This window comes from Rhinatrema bivittatum, chromosome 6 (genome assembly GCF_901001135.1).
Source record: "Rhinatrema bivittatum chromosome 6, aRhiBiv1.1, whole genome shotgun sequence".
NCBI lineage: Eukaryota > Metazoa > Chordata > Amphibia > Gymnophiona > Rhinatrematidae > Rhinatrema > Rhinatrema bivittatum.
This window is the reverse complement of record NC_042620.1, coordinates 262,841,605-262,858,452: the sequence shown is the minus strand read 5'-3', so window position 1 is coordinate 262,858,452 and position 16,848 is coordinate 262,841,605.

Sequence of the window (16,848 nt, the reverse complement as noted above, 5' to 3'; positions counted from 1 at the left end):
CCCTGTGAGCCTCACCGTCGTAGGACACAGCTGTGAGAGAGACTTTATTAGGGAAAAAGAATAATGCATAACCCGAGGAGCGGGGAATGCAATAAACACAGTTCTTGAGTAGAATGAACTCAGGGTGATACTGTAGATGATCAGGTCCAGTAGTGGCCCGCAGCGCGGGGTACACCAGGAGAGTCCTGTAGGTAGATAGAGATACCTCTGAGTGAAGATCCAGTAGTGGCCCGCAGCACGGGGTATGCCAAGGATCTTGAGTAGTAGCAGCAATACCCTGTAGCTCAGGATAGACAGAAGAGTTATGCTGAAGAACGGTAGTGGCCCGTGGCACGGGGTACACCATGGAGAGTCCAGCAATGTTGGTATCGAAAGAAGTTGGAGAAGGTACTCACACAAGGAAGTTCCAGGAGATGAAACCCGAGGATCGGGTCAGGAGACGTCCAAGGCAGAAGGCCCTCCGAGGAGCGGATAGCCAAGACGTGGAAGGGCCCCCGAGGAGCGGATACCCGGAGCATCCAATGCGACGAGGAGATACTGGAAGCAAGAATCCTGATGTGGAGCGGATTTAACAACTAGATAATGCCTTGCTAACTCGTCTTAGCAATGGGCCGTTCAGCTTAAGTACACCAACGGGTAGACTTCATCGGGAGGGGACGCCCCTGAGGTTCCCACCATGATGTATACAAAAGGAGGCCCTGCGCGCGTGCCCAGGTGATTCTGGAAGTAAGATGGCGGTTGGAAGCGCCCACGCCATCTTGGGAACGCTGAGGTCGGCATTGGTTAGTGGAGGCCGCTACTCTCCCAATGATTGACGGTGCAGGGAAAAAAAAAAAAAAAGAAGAGGTGAGCATGAGAGGTTGCAGCCACCCTGGGGGTTTCAGCTTCCTGGGGTGAGCAGGTGGACTTGTCTAATCAGCTCCTTGTCATCGGTCACAGGCGGCTGCGACCTCTCATGCTCACCTCTTTTATTTTCCCTGCACCATAGAGAGTCCAGCAATGTTGGTATCGAAAGAAGTTGGAGAAGGTACTCACACGAGGAAGTTCCAGGAGAGGAAACCTGAGGATCAGGTCAGGAGAAGTCCAAGGCAGAAGGCCCTCCGAGGAGTGGATAGCCAAGACGCAGAAGGGCCCCCGAGGAGCGGGTACCCGGAGTGCCCAATGCCACGAGGAGATACTGGAAGCAAGGATCCCGATGTGGAACGGATTTAATGAGAGAACTCCTTGCTAACTCGTCTTAGCAATGGGACGTTCAGCTTAAGTATACCAGCGGGTTGACGTCATCAGGAGGGGACGCCCCCGAGGTTCCCACCATGACGTATACAAAAGGAGGCACTGCGCGCACGCTTGCCCCTAGGTGATTCTGGAAGTAAGATGGCGCTCGGCAGCACCCACGCTGTCTCGGGAACGCCGAGGAGGTCGGCATTGGTTAGCGGAGGCTGCTATTCTCCCAATGATTGACGTGCAGGGAAAAAAAAAAAAAGAGGTGAGCATGAGAGGTCGCAGCCACCTGTGACCAATGGGAGCAACACTCAGCATTTATTTTATACCTAGAGAAGTTATTCTCTGCTAATCAATGCAGGTAAACTCTAAGGAATTATGAAAAAAACTCCTCGTTTATCTTTTCTTAACCCCTTATTGCCTTGGACGAACTACCTAATAGCTCAGAAATACCCAGTTATGCTCACCTTGCCCCCACCCCTCTTTGGCTCAACACAATCTTCAGAAATGAAGCCAGCTAACTACCCCTCCCCTTTCCTTCTACTTTTCCTGTCTTTGCATTATTCTGTGTAAAGCTGTTCAGAAAATGGATCAAGTTTTATTTACATTTCCTGTTTTTAATAAAGAAGGAAACAAAACATTTCAATCTTGAGTCAAAGTCCAATCTTTTTGTAGAAAAGCCTACAGGTCACATGAAAAACATATGTTTTGAATGCTAAATTGGCTAATAAACTGTAAATAGTTGTCTGATCTGAGCTGTTATTGAATATATGCAATTCTTATAATGCAGTCCCACTGGTTGCAACAACTTACTGAAAGAAACTGAAAGGAAAATTGGTTCTTACCTGCTAATTTTCGTTCCTGTAGTAGTACAGATCAGACCTGGGTTTTGCCTCCCCCAGTAAATGGACGGGTCTCTGAAATAAGGTGGAAATAAACACTTCGGAATAACCCCTCCATCTCAGTCGTCTCTTCTCATAAGTGAAGCTGCCTGACCTGAAAATATTGGGCCCTGGTGGAAAAGAGTTGACCGATGTCCGAACCTCAGTGGCTCATCTATGACCATGTTGATCAGATCTGGGAAGCATGGTCGTTGTGGCCACTCTGGAGCTACCAGGATCACGTTGCCCAGATGTTTCTCTATCTGCCGTAGTCCCTTGTACACTAGAGGGCACGGAGAGAAGACAAAGAAGAATCCCTCCATGGCAGCAGAGTTCTGATGCCGTCCGTACCGTATTCTGTTCAGCGGCTGTAAAACTGCAGCGTCTTGGTGTTCTCTTTGATCGGGATACTCCCATCTTCCATGAATGAGACACGTCGCTGCCTCCATCAGCTCCCATTCCCCAGGGTCTAACTTTCTCCAACTGAGAAAATCTGCCTGAACATTGTTCATTTCAGCGATGTGAGACACTGCTAGCCGCTCCAAGTGCTGCTGTGCCCAGAGAATCAACTCCCGGGCCTCTCAAGCCTGCTTCTTGGTTCCACCTTAGCGGCTGATGTAGGCCACTGTCATCGCATTGTCTGACAGGATCTGTACTGGATGACTGCATAACCTTGCCAGACAGGCAACGCGAAATGCACCGCTCTTGTCTGTAACAGATTAATAGACCATGAGGCCTGTTTCCATCACTGGCCCTGCGCAGACTGATCTTGCCACACTGCTCTCTATCCAGAGAGGCTTGCAACGGTGGTGACTATTATCCAATTCGGAACCTCCAATTCCGCACTGCGCTCGAGTTTGTTGCAAATAAACTAACACGAAAAACTTTCTCTAGCTTCCCCTTCTAACTGAAGAGGAGCATGAAACTCTTCCAATAACGGATTCCAATGGGGAAAAAAAGTCCCCCTGCAGAGGTCGCATATGCACGAATGCCCAATGCATTATTTTTTATTTATTTTAAAAGTTTTATATACCACATTCTACAATGGTGTTAGAGCGAGGCAGTTTACATTATCACATGCATAAATAATAAAGCATTAAGGGTCAGATTTTACAATCTACGCCCGATTTTATAACATGCGTGCGCTGCCGTGCGCATGTTATAAAATCCAGGGTTGGCGCGCAAGGGTATGCACAATTGTGCACCTTGTGCGCGCCGAGCCGCGCAACCTGCCTCCATTCCCTCCGAGGCCGCTCCAAAATCGGAGCGGCCTCGGAGGGAATTTTCCTACCGCCTCCTCCACCTTCTCCTACCTTCCCCTATCTAACCCACCCCCCAGCCCTACCTAAATCCCCCCTACCTTTATTTGAGAATTTACGCCTGCCTCTGGGCAGGAATAACTTGCGCACGCAGCCGGCTGCCGGCACGTGGTCCCTCAGCACGGCGGCTGTTCGAGGCCTCGGCCCCGCCCCCGGGCCGGTGCCCCGCCCCCGGAATGCCCTTTTCGAAGCCCCGGGACATACGCGCGTCCCGGGACTTGCACGCGCCACCGAGCCTTTGCAAGATAGGCTCGGCGAGCGCAGGGGCAGGTTGGGGCAGCTTTTCGGGGGTTACGCGCATAACCCTTTGAAAATCTGCCCCAGAGTGTGGAACAATGATTAGAAAAGAAAACAAGGCATAAAATCAACAAGTCATAACAATACAAAATCTATAGCACAGCCCATAAGCCCAAACTTGCTCTCCCCAACCTCTCTCTCTTTGGGAAGCTTCTGTCCTTGGGAACAAGGAAGGAGGAGACCTGACTATTGCCTCACCTCCCTCTCCCCTCCCCTCCCGAGACACCATAGGCCGAGGGGATGTCCCAACATATACAAAAGCTGTAGTAGTCAAATTGCTTTGAACATCTAAACAGCGATGACAAGCCTCACAGATAGCAAGGCACTTAGACCTGTTCATTCCTGGCACTTAGCTCTTCTTAACTTCGGCTCTAGGAGGCCTCCTGGGGGCACAGCAATGCCACCCAGGTGTACATGCATACCCCTATAGGACGTGCACAAATACACGCTCAAAACCAGATCGCAGTTGTACGCACACAAGTACCTGCGCAAATATGCGCTCAATTATAGGTTACAATCTTATGCGCACACGTACCCATGCAAATAGGCTCTCCAGTCTAGGTCAGGGCCTTACACACACAAATACCTGTGCAATCACATGCTCAAATCTAGGTCGCAGACTTACACACTCAAATCTAGGCCCCGGCCTTACACACACAGGTCCTGGCGCATGCATCTGCCATGCAGCGAGAATGCATGCATACGCCTACACATGCAGGAAAAGAACCGCTGCCACGGCCTACCACACGGCTAACAAAACCTGCCTGCACCTTCAGCTCATTTAGGCCTGGATCTGTTCAACATCTGGCACTGAAAATCATTGATGACCTGAAGAGCTTCTCAACAGCTCAGGCCTCTTGACTGGCCGAAAATCCATGGAGACTGGGGCCAAGAGCCAGAGTCCCCTGCTGTCTATTCAGCTAAACAAGCTTTGCACATAAGCAAATTAAAATCAGCAGAAGACCTCTACCAGAACCAGAGATTCCTCCTTGGTGTAAGTGTCTCTCTGTATCTTCCAGGGACAGGGAACCGCTAGCGATAGTCGAGGAGGGGATTCCCCCTGCCTCTCCCGCCAACACTACTAGAGAATTGAAAATGGCCAGTTTCAGTGCTGACGGGGAAAGCCTCAGCACTAGACCCCCATCACCCGCGAGGCTCGTTCTACCAGTGCGGCCATGCTCGATGCAGATCCCCGAATGTCATGCTGCTTTTGCCGCCCACGCACACTGTATATAACCCCATTGCTGTGGCACAATGGGGTTATATACAGTGTCGGTGAAACTTTCTTTGTCTTCATCTGCTGGCAGGGAGGCAAAACCTGGGAGTCTGGACTGATCTGGGTACATACAGGGAAAGCAGATATTAAATGGATAACTGGAGCTGCCTATAAAACTTTGATGCAGGTTCGGCAGATTTCAGATGCTATATGCGTAAGGAACCATTTTGCTGCTTGTAGAAACCAAGTAAATGACTAATCCCAAAGCAAGTGTCTTTTCTTTTGATAACAGTTTATTCATTTACAATCTATTTTGCAATATAAGATGAATATTACACAGAATGGGTTACAAGGCTATCCAAAACGGTGCCTGTTCTGACATGCCTACCCATACCCTTCTTCTGAGAGAAAATGGATAGTGAAATGAGACATGTGGTAACAGGAAATTATGTAGGCTTGAGTGGAGTATGACTAATGCCATAAAATAGCAATGGACAATGCCTTGATTTCACATAATCTGGCCCTTGCTACAGGATATGGAAAGCCCCCACCAAACTGCAGGAAACTAGCGGCAGCAGTGCCGCAGGCCTATTTCCCTAATCCCCTCCCCGACTCCTCCCCCCACCTAATTTAAATGCTACCACCATGATAATGGCCTTTCGCGGGTTGGAAAATAACCCCGTTTGTTAGGAATATGTCAATACAGCAAATATTTAAAGAAAGAGTTTACAAACTTTTCCTCCAGGAACTTGTCCAAACATTTTTTAAACCCAGTTAACTGCCTTTACCACATCCTCTGGTAATGAATTCCAGAACTTAACTGTGCATTGCGTGAAAAAGTATTTTCCTCAAACGTAAAAATGCTTTTCTCTTTGTGATCTATTCTATAGAGGGACAGATCACAATTTTACAAATCTCATTATTCTACGTGTCCACACACGGAAACAAAGTAGCAAATTAGCTATGCCCATACCCTGTGACCTCTCCATATTGACTGGAAATTGATACAATCATTTCATAATTATTTAGTCAATGTTGCTCGCATAGCAGATAAGTCCAGAAAAAGTTTCTGTACCCTTGCAGCCCTTAAGAACATACGGGTCGATGCAGTAAAGTGTATGGGAGAGCCGGCGCCTTGAGGCGAGCGCCCTCTCTCCCGACGCGCGCCCAGGCCACTCTCCTGGGCACGCGATTCACTATGCAAATGTGGGCCCGCGCTAACAAGGAGGTGCTAGGGACACTAGCACGTTCCTAACACCTCCTTATTGGCGGAAGCGGCGGCTATCAGCGGTTTGACAGCCAACGCTTAATTTTACCGGCATCGGCTGTCGAACCCGCTGACAGCCACAGGTTCGGAAAACGGACGCCGGCAGAATTGAGCGTCTGTTTTCCAACCTGTGAGCCGCGGGCAGATTTTTTTACGATTTTTGGGGCCTCCGACTTAATATCGCTATTAACTCGGAGGGTGTACAGAAAAGCAGTTTTTTCTGCTTTTCTGTACACTTTCCCGGTGCCGGCAGGAGTTAATTTCTAAGAGTAAAATGTGCGGTTTGGCTGCACATTTTACTTTCTGGATCGCGTGGGACGAACTAATAGCCTCATCAACATGCATTTGCATGTTGATGAGGCTATTAGTTTCGCGGGGGGGGGGGGTTGGCCACGCGGTTTCCATGTGCTATTATTTTATTTATTTATTTATTTAGCATTTTTATATACCGACATCCGTTTGCACATCGTATCGGTTTACAGATAACTTGAAGCTCTGACAGGGAAACTGTCAGTTAGGCATAGCCTTTACAAGGAACTAAGTTAAATACGAGAAACAAAGTCTTTCCAAAGAACAGGATAAATACGTGATACAAGAAAAAGATTAAAGAGGTTATCTGAGTAACTAGGTTAACAGAAAAATAAATTTCTAACTAATGTTCTATGTACAAAATATACATGGGGGGGGTTAAGAACAGCAAAGGTGAAATACAAAAAACAGGGGGGAGGGTAGAGTTAGCGCTGGGGGTGGAGGAGGTGATGTTGAGAGGGGAGGTAGAGGATTACATTAAAGTACAAGGAGTACAGAGGGAGGTACATACGCTTTGGCATCTACAGTGTTGATGAGGAGCAGGGGATCAAATAATGAGGGGAGGGAAAAGCATCTTGAGGGATACTAAGGCACTTTGTCCTCACTGGGGAGTGTTCTTGGAGGGGAAGGCCTGTAGAAATAGCCATGTTTTTAGGGTTTTTTTTTAACTTGGGGTGGAGGTTTCGGTACGTCAATCTGGAGGTATGGAGTTCCAGAGAGTGGGGCCAGCCAGGGAAAAAGCCCTCTTGGTGGTGGAGGTGAGTTTGGTAGATTTGACGGGTGGAAGGCGAAACATTCCTTGAAGGGAGGTAGGGGTCGGACGTGTGTATCATGAGAGGAGGATTGAACCAGTGAAAGTTTTCATGTACGATACTTTTATGATAGGGTTTTGTAAAGGATTCGTGATTTAATTGGTAGCCAGTGCAACTCCATGAGCGTTGGTGTGATATGGTCTCTTTTTCTAGAGTTTGTGAGGATGCAAGCAAGGGCGTTTTGTAAGAGTTGTAAAGGTTTGGTATAGGTTGAGGGGAGGCCGAGAAGAAGGGCATTACAGTTGTCTAACTTTGAAAAAAATGATAGATTGTGGAACGGTGCGAAAGTCAGTGAAGCATAGCAAAGGTCGTAGTTTTTTTTATTGTTTGCAGTTTGAAATAGCAGTCACTGAGGATGGATTTGATGAAAGGTTTAAGAGTAAGCTGATTGTCAATTAGGACACCCAGGCTTCGCGTGTGGATAGAGAAGGTAGTGGAAGAAAAGGATGGGGGAATGGAAGGTAACGGACGTTGAGAAGAAATAATGAGGAGTTCGGTTTTATTACCCCTTACTGTATAAGGGGTAAAAATAGCGCATCAAAAACACGCGGCCAAACGGAGGCGAGCGGTGCGCTCAGTCAAGCGCACCTTACTGCATCGGCCCAATAAGAAGTCAAATGGGGTCAGACCGAAGGTCCATTGAGCCCAGCATCCTTTCAATGACCAGTCTGGATCACATTGAAGTGCCTGTCAGATCCCAGCTGGGAAAGCTCACTCCCAGAAACATGAGGTTATTGGGCTTGTCCTCTAGAAGCTTATCCAAAATGTTTTTAAATTCAGCTAAATTAATGGCCTTCACCACATTCTCTGGCAGAAAATTCCTTAATGCAATTATGCACTGATGGAGCAAAATACTTCCTAGAATTCATTTTAAATCTGCTACTACTTAGTTTCATGGAGTGTCCCCTAATTCTAGTACTATTGAAAAGAGTACATAATTGTTCCCTTTCAACTTGTTCCACCCTACTCATGATTTTGTAAACTCTGATCAGGTCTCTTCTCAGTCACCTCTTCTCCAAGCTAAACAGCCCTAACCTTTTGAATCCTTCTTCATAAGGAAGCCATTCCATCCCCTTAATTTTTTTTTTTTTTTGCCCATCACTGCCTGTTTTCTAGTTCTGATATATCTTTTCTGAGATGTGCAAGCAGAACTGCACACATTACTCCAGATGCAGTTGCACCAGGAATCGATACAGGGGAATTATAATATTCCCTGCTTTTGTTCTCTTTTCCTTTCCCAATAATTCATAGTATTCTATTTTCTTGTTTTAGACATTGCCAAAAGTGCAGCTGAAGATTCAAAAGTATTGTCCACAATGACTCCAAGATCCATTTGCTGAGTGTAAACTCCTAATATGGAACCCACCATTGTGTACTTAACACTTTGGATTTTTTTCCCCTATATGCATCACTTTGCACTTGTATTTAAGAACATAAGAAACTGCCTTACTGGGTCAGTCCAAGGGCCCATCAAGCCCAGTATCCTGTTTCCAACATTGGCCAATCCAGGCTACAAGTACTCGGCAAGTACCCAAAAACTAAGTAGATTCCATGCTACTGATGCCAATAATAGCAGTGACTAAAACAACCTGATTAATAGCAGGTAATGGTCTTCTCCTCCAAGAACTTATCCAAATCTTTTTTAAACCCAGCTACACTAACCACATCCTCTAGCAACAAATTCCAGAGCTTAATTGTGCATTGAGTGAAAAAGAATTTTCTCTGATTAGTCTAAAATGTGCTACTTGCTAACTTCATGGAGTGCCCCCCTAATCCTTCTATTATCTGAAAGTGTAAACAACAGACTCACATTACCCATTCTAGACCTCTCATGATTTTAAAGACCTCTATCATATCTCCCCTCAGTTGTCTCTTCTCCAAGCTGAACAGCCCTAAACTCTTTAGCCTTTCCTCATAGGGGAGCTGTTCTATCCCCTTGAATTAAGCCATTTGGAACAGAGATGGATTTTTAAATTGAGGGGTATTGAACCCAGTGGGTTAAATAGCAGCACTGAATTGAACTTGTTCTTATGAGTGAAAATTCTTTAGACTGAGTAAAAAATAAGTTCAATATTAAATACAGATTGTTATCTATTTAGTAAATTAATATATCTGTGACTATTTGTATTACAATAAATAGTGATTACATGATTGAACTTATTAAAATAGCCTTTGGAAAGTAAGAAGCTGATTGGTCATTATGCAGGTTAAGAATATGTTTAAATTCAGAGACATTTTGTAGACGCTGAACAGTGTGCCGTGTATACGGGAGCGTTGATATTTTGAACCATGAAAGTGTAAGTTCCTTTAAGTCTCTTTGAGGAGATTTCGCAAAAGATATAGAAGAGAATAGAGTTGTGATTTATAAAGATGTGGCATTAATATTTAGTTAAAATATATATATTTTTGATTGTAGAAAGTCCGGTTGAGGACTTGAAAGTTTGCCAATGAACCGTTGGTCAAGAAGCGAATGTTAGTGATTTTGATTCACAACTTGTATGAAACTTTGGAATTTTGAAAAAGTGATATAATATATGGTTTGTATCGTGCTAAGAAATTCATCTGATAAGGTGATGTACAAGTTCTCAACAGCTTTATAAAAGCATTAATCTATGTTTAGTTGTTAGAACATTTTGCATTAATAGTGTTTTTGGATTTCTATTGATGCATATAGCAGTTCATTTGCACCATAGAACATGAGAGGATCCTATGATGAGAAGCATTCACCTTTTTCGTGAGACACAGACATTTAAAGTTTGAAAGGACTTCAGGAAAATAATTGGACAAATCACTTTTTTGTAAGTGAAAGTTATTTTGAAATATTACAATCTCCTGAGCCAATATGAGTAAACCAGCATAAAACACCACATGGTGTATGTGGCAGAATTTATTAACTAGTTTGGTATATGCTAAAATTTTTTGGAATTTGTCAGAATTTTGAAATATATCAATAGCTCAGTATATGTTAATTATCCTGAAGCAGCTATGCGAAACATGGCGATGTCGCATTATTTTCTTGATGTGAGTTCTTCTGAGTGAGATTGTGTACAGATTCCCATGTTTTCCTATTAGTGTTTTCATGGTATTTTGAAAGTACTACGCTATTGTTTATGCTTGATTTTATATCTGCTTTTAACATGTTTGTACTATTTTTCTTACAATAAACATTTATGTCACTTTTTTTTGTATTTTTTATGACTACCAGCTTATAAATGACTGGGGTGTCTTTTTTCTTTAATTATCTACTTATGAGGCCTAGATCTTTTTCCTGGGTGGTAGCTCCTAATATGGAACCTAACATCATGTAACTACAGCAAAAGTTATTTTTCCCTATATACATCACCTTGCACTTGTCCAAATTAAATTTCATCTGCCATTTGGATGCCCAATCTTCTAGTCTTAATGTATCACAATCCACTTGTGATTTAACTACTCTGAATAAATTTGTATCATCTGCAAATTTGATAACTTCACTTGTCTTATTCCTTTCCAGATCATTTATAAATATTTTGAAAAGCACCGGTCCAAGTACAGATCCCTGAGGCAATCTACTGTTTTCCCTTTTCCACTGAGAAAATTGACCATTTAATCCTACTCTGGGGTAAATTTTATAAAATTGCGCCCGCGCGAACAAGAGTACGCCGGATTTTCATAGATATGTGCATAGCCGCGCGTATCCTTTAAAATCTGGGGTCGGCACATGCAAGCCTATGGAAAATCGGCAGCCTGTGCATACCGAGCCGCGCAGCCTGTCTCCGTTCCCTCCGAGGCCGCTCCGAAATCGGAGCGGCCTTGGAGGGAACTTTCCTTCCACCTCCCCCACCTTCCCCTCCAAGAGTTACGCCTGCCAGCTGCGAGATTCCCTGGCCCAGGAGCTCTTTCGGAGGTCTCGACCACGCCCCCAGGCCGGAACCACGCCAGTGGCCCTGCCCCCAAAATGACGTGCCGCCGTGACACACCACCCCAGGAAAGCCCTGGGACTTACGCTTGTCCCGGAGCTTGCGCGAGCCGCCGAGCCTACTCAACACAGGCTCGGCGCGCGCAGGGGGGGCTTGGACCAGATTTTCAAAGGGGTACATCTAGCCCTCTATGTTTCCTGTCTTTTAACCAGTTTATAATCCACAAAAGGAACCCGCCTCCTATTTCATGACTTTTTAGTTTTCTTAGAAGCCTCTCATGAGGGAATTTGTCAAATGCCTTCTGAAAATCCAAATACACTACTTCTAATGGCTCACTTTTATCCACGTTTATTAACCTCTTCAAAAAAATGAAGCAGATTTGTGAGGCAAGACTTCCTTTGGGTAAATCCATGTTGACTGTGTTCCTTTAAACCATGTCTTTCTATATACTCTGTGATTTTGATCTTTAGAATAGTTTCCACTATTTTTCCCAGCAATGAAATTTCATTTTTGAGGTCCGTCAGAACCCTGGGGTGCATACCATCCAGTCCAGGTGATTTGCTACTCTTTAATTTGTCATTCTGGCCTACTACATCTTCCAGATTCACAGTGATTTAATTCAGTTCATGACTCACCACCCTTTAAAACCATCTCTGGAACTGGTATCTTTCCACCATCCTCATTAGTAAACACAGAAGCAAAGAATTAATTTAGTCTTTCTGCAATGGCCTTATCTTCCCTAAGAGCCCCTTTAACCCCTCTGTCATCTAATGGTCCAACCGACTCCTTCACAGGTTTCTTGCTTCAGATATATTTTTTAAAGTTTTTATTATGAGTTTTTGCCTCTATGGCCAACTTCATTTCAAATTCTCTCTTAGCCTGCCTTATCAATGTTTTACACGTAACTTGACAATGCTTATGCTTTTTCCTATTTTCTTCAGATGGATCCTTCTTCCAAATGCCATTTAGATGCCCAGTTCCCCAAACTCATAAAGTTCTCCTGTAATTCCTCACAATCAGCTTCCTGTAAAGTTTGGCTGGTCGGAGGGATGTCCCATGACCAGCCACACTCACCCCAGGACACTGCCAGCCTGCTCCGCCATGCTTCTTCCCATGCGGCAAGGACACCACCATTCACCAGTGCTGCTTCTAGGTGCGTGCCAGCCTAAGAAAGTCCCACGGCGGGAAAGCCCTGATGCCGTGCCTCCTGATGACATCACACAACTGAGTATTTAAGAAGTCCTCTCTGGTCCCAGTACAGGGTGATTAGTAAGCTGTGCTGTAGGTCCGGCCTTCTGCTGTGCACTGTGTGTTGTGTGGAAAAACAAAACCACACATGGACCACACAGGCAGTGTCCAAAATAATGCTTTACTGATAAAGTTTCATCGAATGGCACAATGAAATATGGTAAATCACACACCACCACCTCTGCCGTTCCTCTCTTAATTACAGATCTTCTCTCCTCTATCTGAGCAATAGACTTTATTAGGGCAGGAATCCATCCACACTTCTGGATTTGATGGGATGGAGGTTCCCCACAGGTTAGGACCCCCTTTGGCAGCAGGAAAAACCCCCTCCCCAATGGCACAAAATTCGATCTTGTCACAGAGAGTTATATTCTCTATACTTCAGAGCTCTCTGTGGATGCCAGATGGGCGTCCTCCCTTGAATGTAGCTCTTTTACTCACAGTTAATAGATCAATCTTCTGGTGGGATCCCTGGGGCCTGCAGTTCTTAGGGTCAGAAAACACTTCCTCCCAGATGTTGGAAAACAAATCTTCTTCCCCAAATTAGATAACTGCAGGAATCCGCTGCAACGGGTCACTATCTTTGCTGGGCAGATCTTCCCTAGAAACTGGGCATCTTCAACCCAGGGTTCCCCATTCTCTAGGCTTCAGAAAGGCCCGGGCCTTCAGCAGGGCTCCTCTAAATGAAGGTTCAAAATCCCAAAAATCAGTCCCAGAGCAGCCACTCTGCACCTTGTGTAGAGAGTACAGCAGTGGAGGCCCTTTGACCTATCCTGGAAGGGTCTCGGAGGGTTTCTGAGACTCCCGGTAGACCCAAATTCCAACTTAGGAAGAAAAACAACCTCTCACTCTCAGACCGCCCCCAGTGCATATTGCAGAGCTCTGCTATAAAACCTCAGGAACAAGGGTATCCATTTCAGCTCTGTCAGTGGGAGGACTGTCTATGAATGGATACTCCCCAAATTATTTCCCTAACTGCACTAGACTGTTGCAAGACCTATTAGTAACCTAAAAAGTGGTCTGGGTTACCCAGGTCTTCCTGCAGCCTTGCAGTGAGTGTCTCCTTCTTTCTGTGCTTGCCCTGCTCTTTGTTTCCTTGCCTCCCAGTGCCTTGCACTGCCTAGCCCTGCTGGTTCCCACCTTGCCTTGGTCCCCTGTGCCTTGCCTTGTCATATCCGTCTGCCTCTGCTCCTGCTACAGGCTCCCACTTCTCCTTTGGACTTCTGCCTGCCATGACCTTTGCCTAGATCCAGATACTGATTGCTTACTGACTGCCCAGACCTTGGCCTGGACCCAAATACCATTGCTCTCTGCCAGCCTGACAAATGCCTGGGTCTCAACTTCATCTGATTGCTTCTTGCTGACCTCTTGCCTAAGCCCTGCTGGCCCCTGGACGCCAAATGCTCAACCTGCAGGGAATGGGGCTTGCATAAAGGGAAGGCCTAGCTCCAGTCCTAGCAAGAAAGAGTCCTCTAGTTGTCAGTGTGGACCTAGTAGGTACACCTGCTAGACTGCATCAACCATGCCACAGCCCAAGGGCTCACATCCATGACTCAGATGCCAGGCCTACTGGCCAGGAGGGAAGGATTAGTTTGGCCACCATATTTGGTGATTCGATTATTAGGAATATAGACATCTGGGTGGCTGGTGGGCGTGAGGATTGCCTGGTAACATGCCTGCCTGGTGCAAAGGTAGTGGACCTCTCTCATCTCCCAGATAAGATTTTAGACAGTGCTGGGGAGGAGTCGGCTGTCATGGTACATGTGGGCACCAACGACATAGGAAAATGTGGGAGGGAGGTTCTGGAAGCCAAATTTAAGCTCTTGTGTAGAAAACTGAAATCCAGAACCTCCAGGGTAGCATTCTCTGAAATGCTCCCTGTTCTACGTGCAGGTCCCCAGAGGCAGGCAGATCTCCAGAGTCTCACTGTATAGATGAAACAATTGTACAAGGAAGAGGGTTTCAGTTTTATAAGGAACTTGGGAACCTTTTGGGGAAGTAGGGAGTCTTTTCCAAAAGGACAGGCTCCACCTTAACCAGAGTGGAAACAGGCTGCTAGCACTAACCTTTAAAAAGGAGATAGAACAGCTTTTAAACTAGAACAAAGGGGAAAGCTGATAGTCACTCAGCAGCGCATGGTTTGGAGGGAGGTATTTTCAAAGGATACTAATTAAATAGGAGAGTTAGGGCATCCCAATAATAAGAAAAGTAGTCCATGTGCCTATAAGTAAAGAATCACCTGAGTTAAGAGATTCCAAATTATCCCTGTCAAATGAAAAACAGGCTGTTAATACAAACAAACAACACACTTTGAAATGTCTGTAAGCCAATGCCAGAAGTCTAAGAAGTAAGATAAAAACATAGAAATGATGGCAGAAAAACCAAACAGCCCATCCAGTCTTCCCAGCAAGCATTCACTCTTATTTTTTTCTCATACTTATCTGTTACTCTTGGCCCTTAGTAACTTTTTGGTTCAATTTCACTTCCACCCACACCAATGCTGCAGAGAGTAGTGCTGGAGCTGCATCTAAATGAAGTATCTAGCTTAATTGGTTAGGGGTAGTAACTGCCGCAATAAGCAAGCTACTCCCATGCTTATTTGTTTACCCAGCCTGTGCAATTCAGTCCTTGTTGGTTGTCTGAGTATAATTTCACTTTACTTCATTCCCGCCTGCCGTTGAAGCAGTGAGCTGTGCTGGATATGTATTCCAAGTGAAATATCATGCTTAACTGATTCGGGGTAGGAACCGCCATAACAAGCAAGCTACACCCATGCTTATTTGCTTATCCAGACTATGTAATTCAGTCCTTGTTGGTTGTTGTCTGAATATAAATCATCTTTTCTTCATTCCTAGCTGCCGTTGAAGCAGTGAGCTATGCTGGATATCCAGTGAAAGAGAAGCATCAGGCATTATTTGGTTTGGGATAGTAACCGCCATCGATGTTAATAATATTTTAGTTAGCACGGCAACTCCACAATTTAGAAATTACATGTCATCCAATTTTTAAACAATCCCTCGGGGATTGTTTAAAAATTGGATAAAAATTGGATGACATGTAATTTCTAAATCATGGAGTTGCCGAACTAACTAAAAGATGTATTAACATCGATTCTGACTCATTGTGTGGATTCTTCATATAGCCTCACTGCACTATTCCCTTGGATTGTTGGTCTATAACATGCAGTATCTCTCCTTCTTTGTTTGTGGATATCTTATGTACTTACATTTTGACCACTTTGAATAATTTAGTGCCATCTGCATTCTTGTCTCCCTTCTTCAGGTCATTAATGAATACATTAAACACTGGTCCCAGCACAGATCCCTGGGACATTTCACCATTTCTCTCCATTTGTAAAATGGGCTTACTCTCCATCTCCTCTCTTTCAGCCAGTTACTAGACTATAATAGGACATTGCCTCCGATCCCAAGTCTTTAACTTCCTTAGGTGTCTCTCATGAGGAATGCCATCAAATAACTTTTGAAAATCTATGTATACTATATGAACTGGCTCCCCTCCATCCATGTTTATTTACGCCTTCAAAAGTTTCAAACAGATTGGAAAGGTATGACTTTCCATTGCTAAATTCATGTTGGTTCTTCCCTTTTAATGTATCTATCCATATGTTCAGTGATTTTGTTAACAAGAGCATCCACCAATTTGCTTAGCACCAATGTCAGGTGCTGTAGTTTCCTGGATCACCTTGGGCAGGTAACTGCTCTACTAATAGCACAAAGAATTACTTTGTGCTGCTTTTTCACAGCTGGCCTTCCTCTTTCTCATGGCTGATGAGAGAGTTCAGTATCTTGTAACTCAAACCTCTATATCTTAGACCAAAGCAAGATGCTCTTTTCCTTCATGAAAACAAGCTACCATGTCTTTTGCTCAGTTAGGATCGTCAATTGTGCTTCCATGAGAATGGTCTAGAGTAGAGGTTCTCAACCCAATCCTTGGGATACACCTAGCCAATCAGGTTTTCAGGATAGCCTCAATGAAAATGCCTTCAGAGTGTCTCACGCATATAAACACTCTCAAATCATGTTGTGTCAGCTTCATAAGGCTCTGAACAAGAATTCTCATAGCCCGCCTAGGAGGCCCAAAGGGGGTGTGGATGTACATGCAATGTACACATATCTAATACCACCAGGCTCTCTCCAGGTTCATCACCCATGGGTATTCACGGTTTGTGCCTCATCCAGTGCACCTCACACCTGTCCTGTCAGCCTCCTACCAGACTTTTCATTCATTCATTCACAGTGCACATGGTGCGTACCTGATATGTTCCTTTCCGTCTTTAATTCATTGTACCTGCAATACTAGGCCTGTTGACTTTCCTCCAGGTTCAACTTATGGGCACAGAGCTATTGATCTCCATCCAC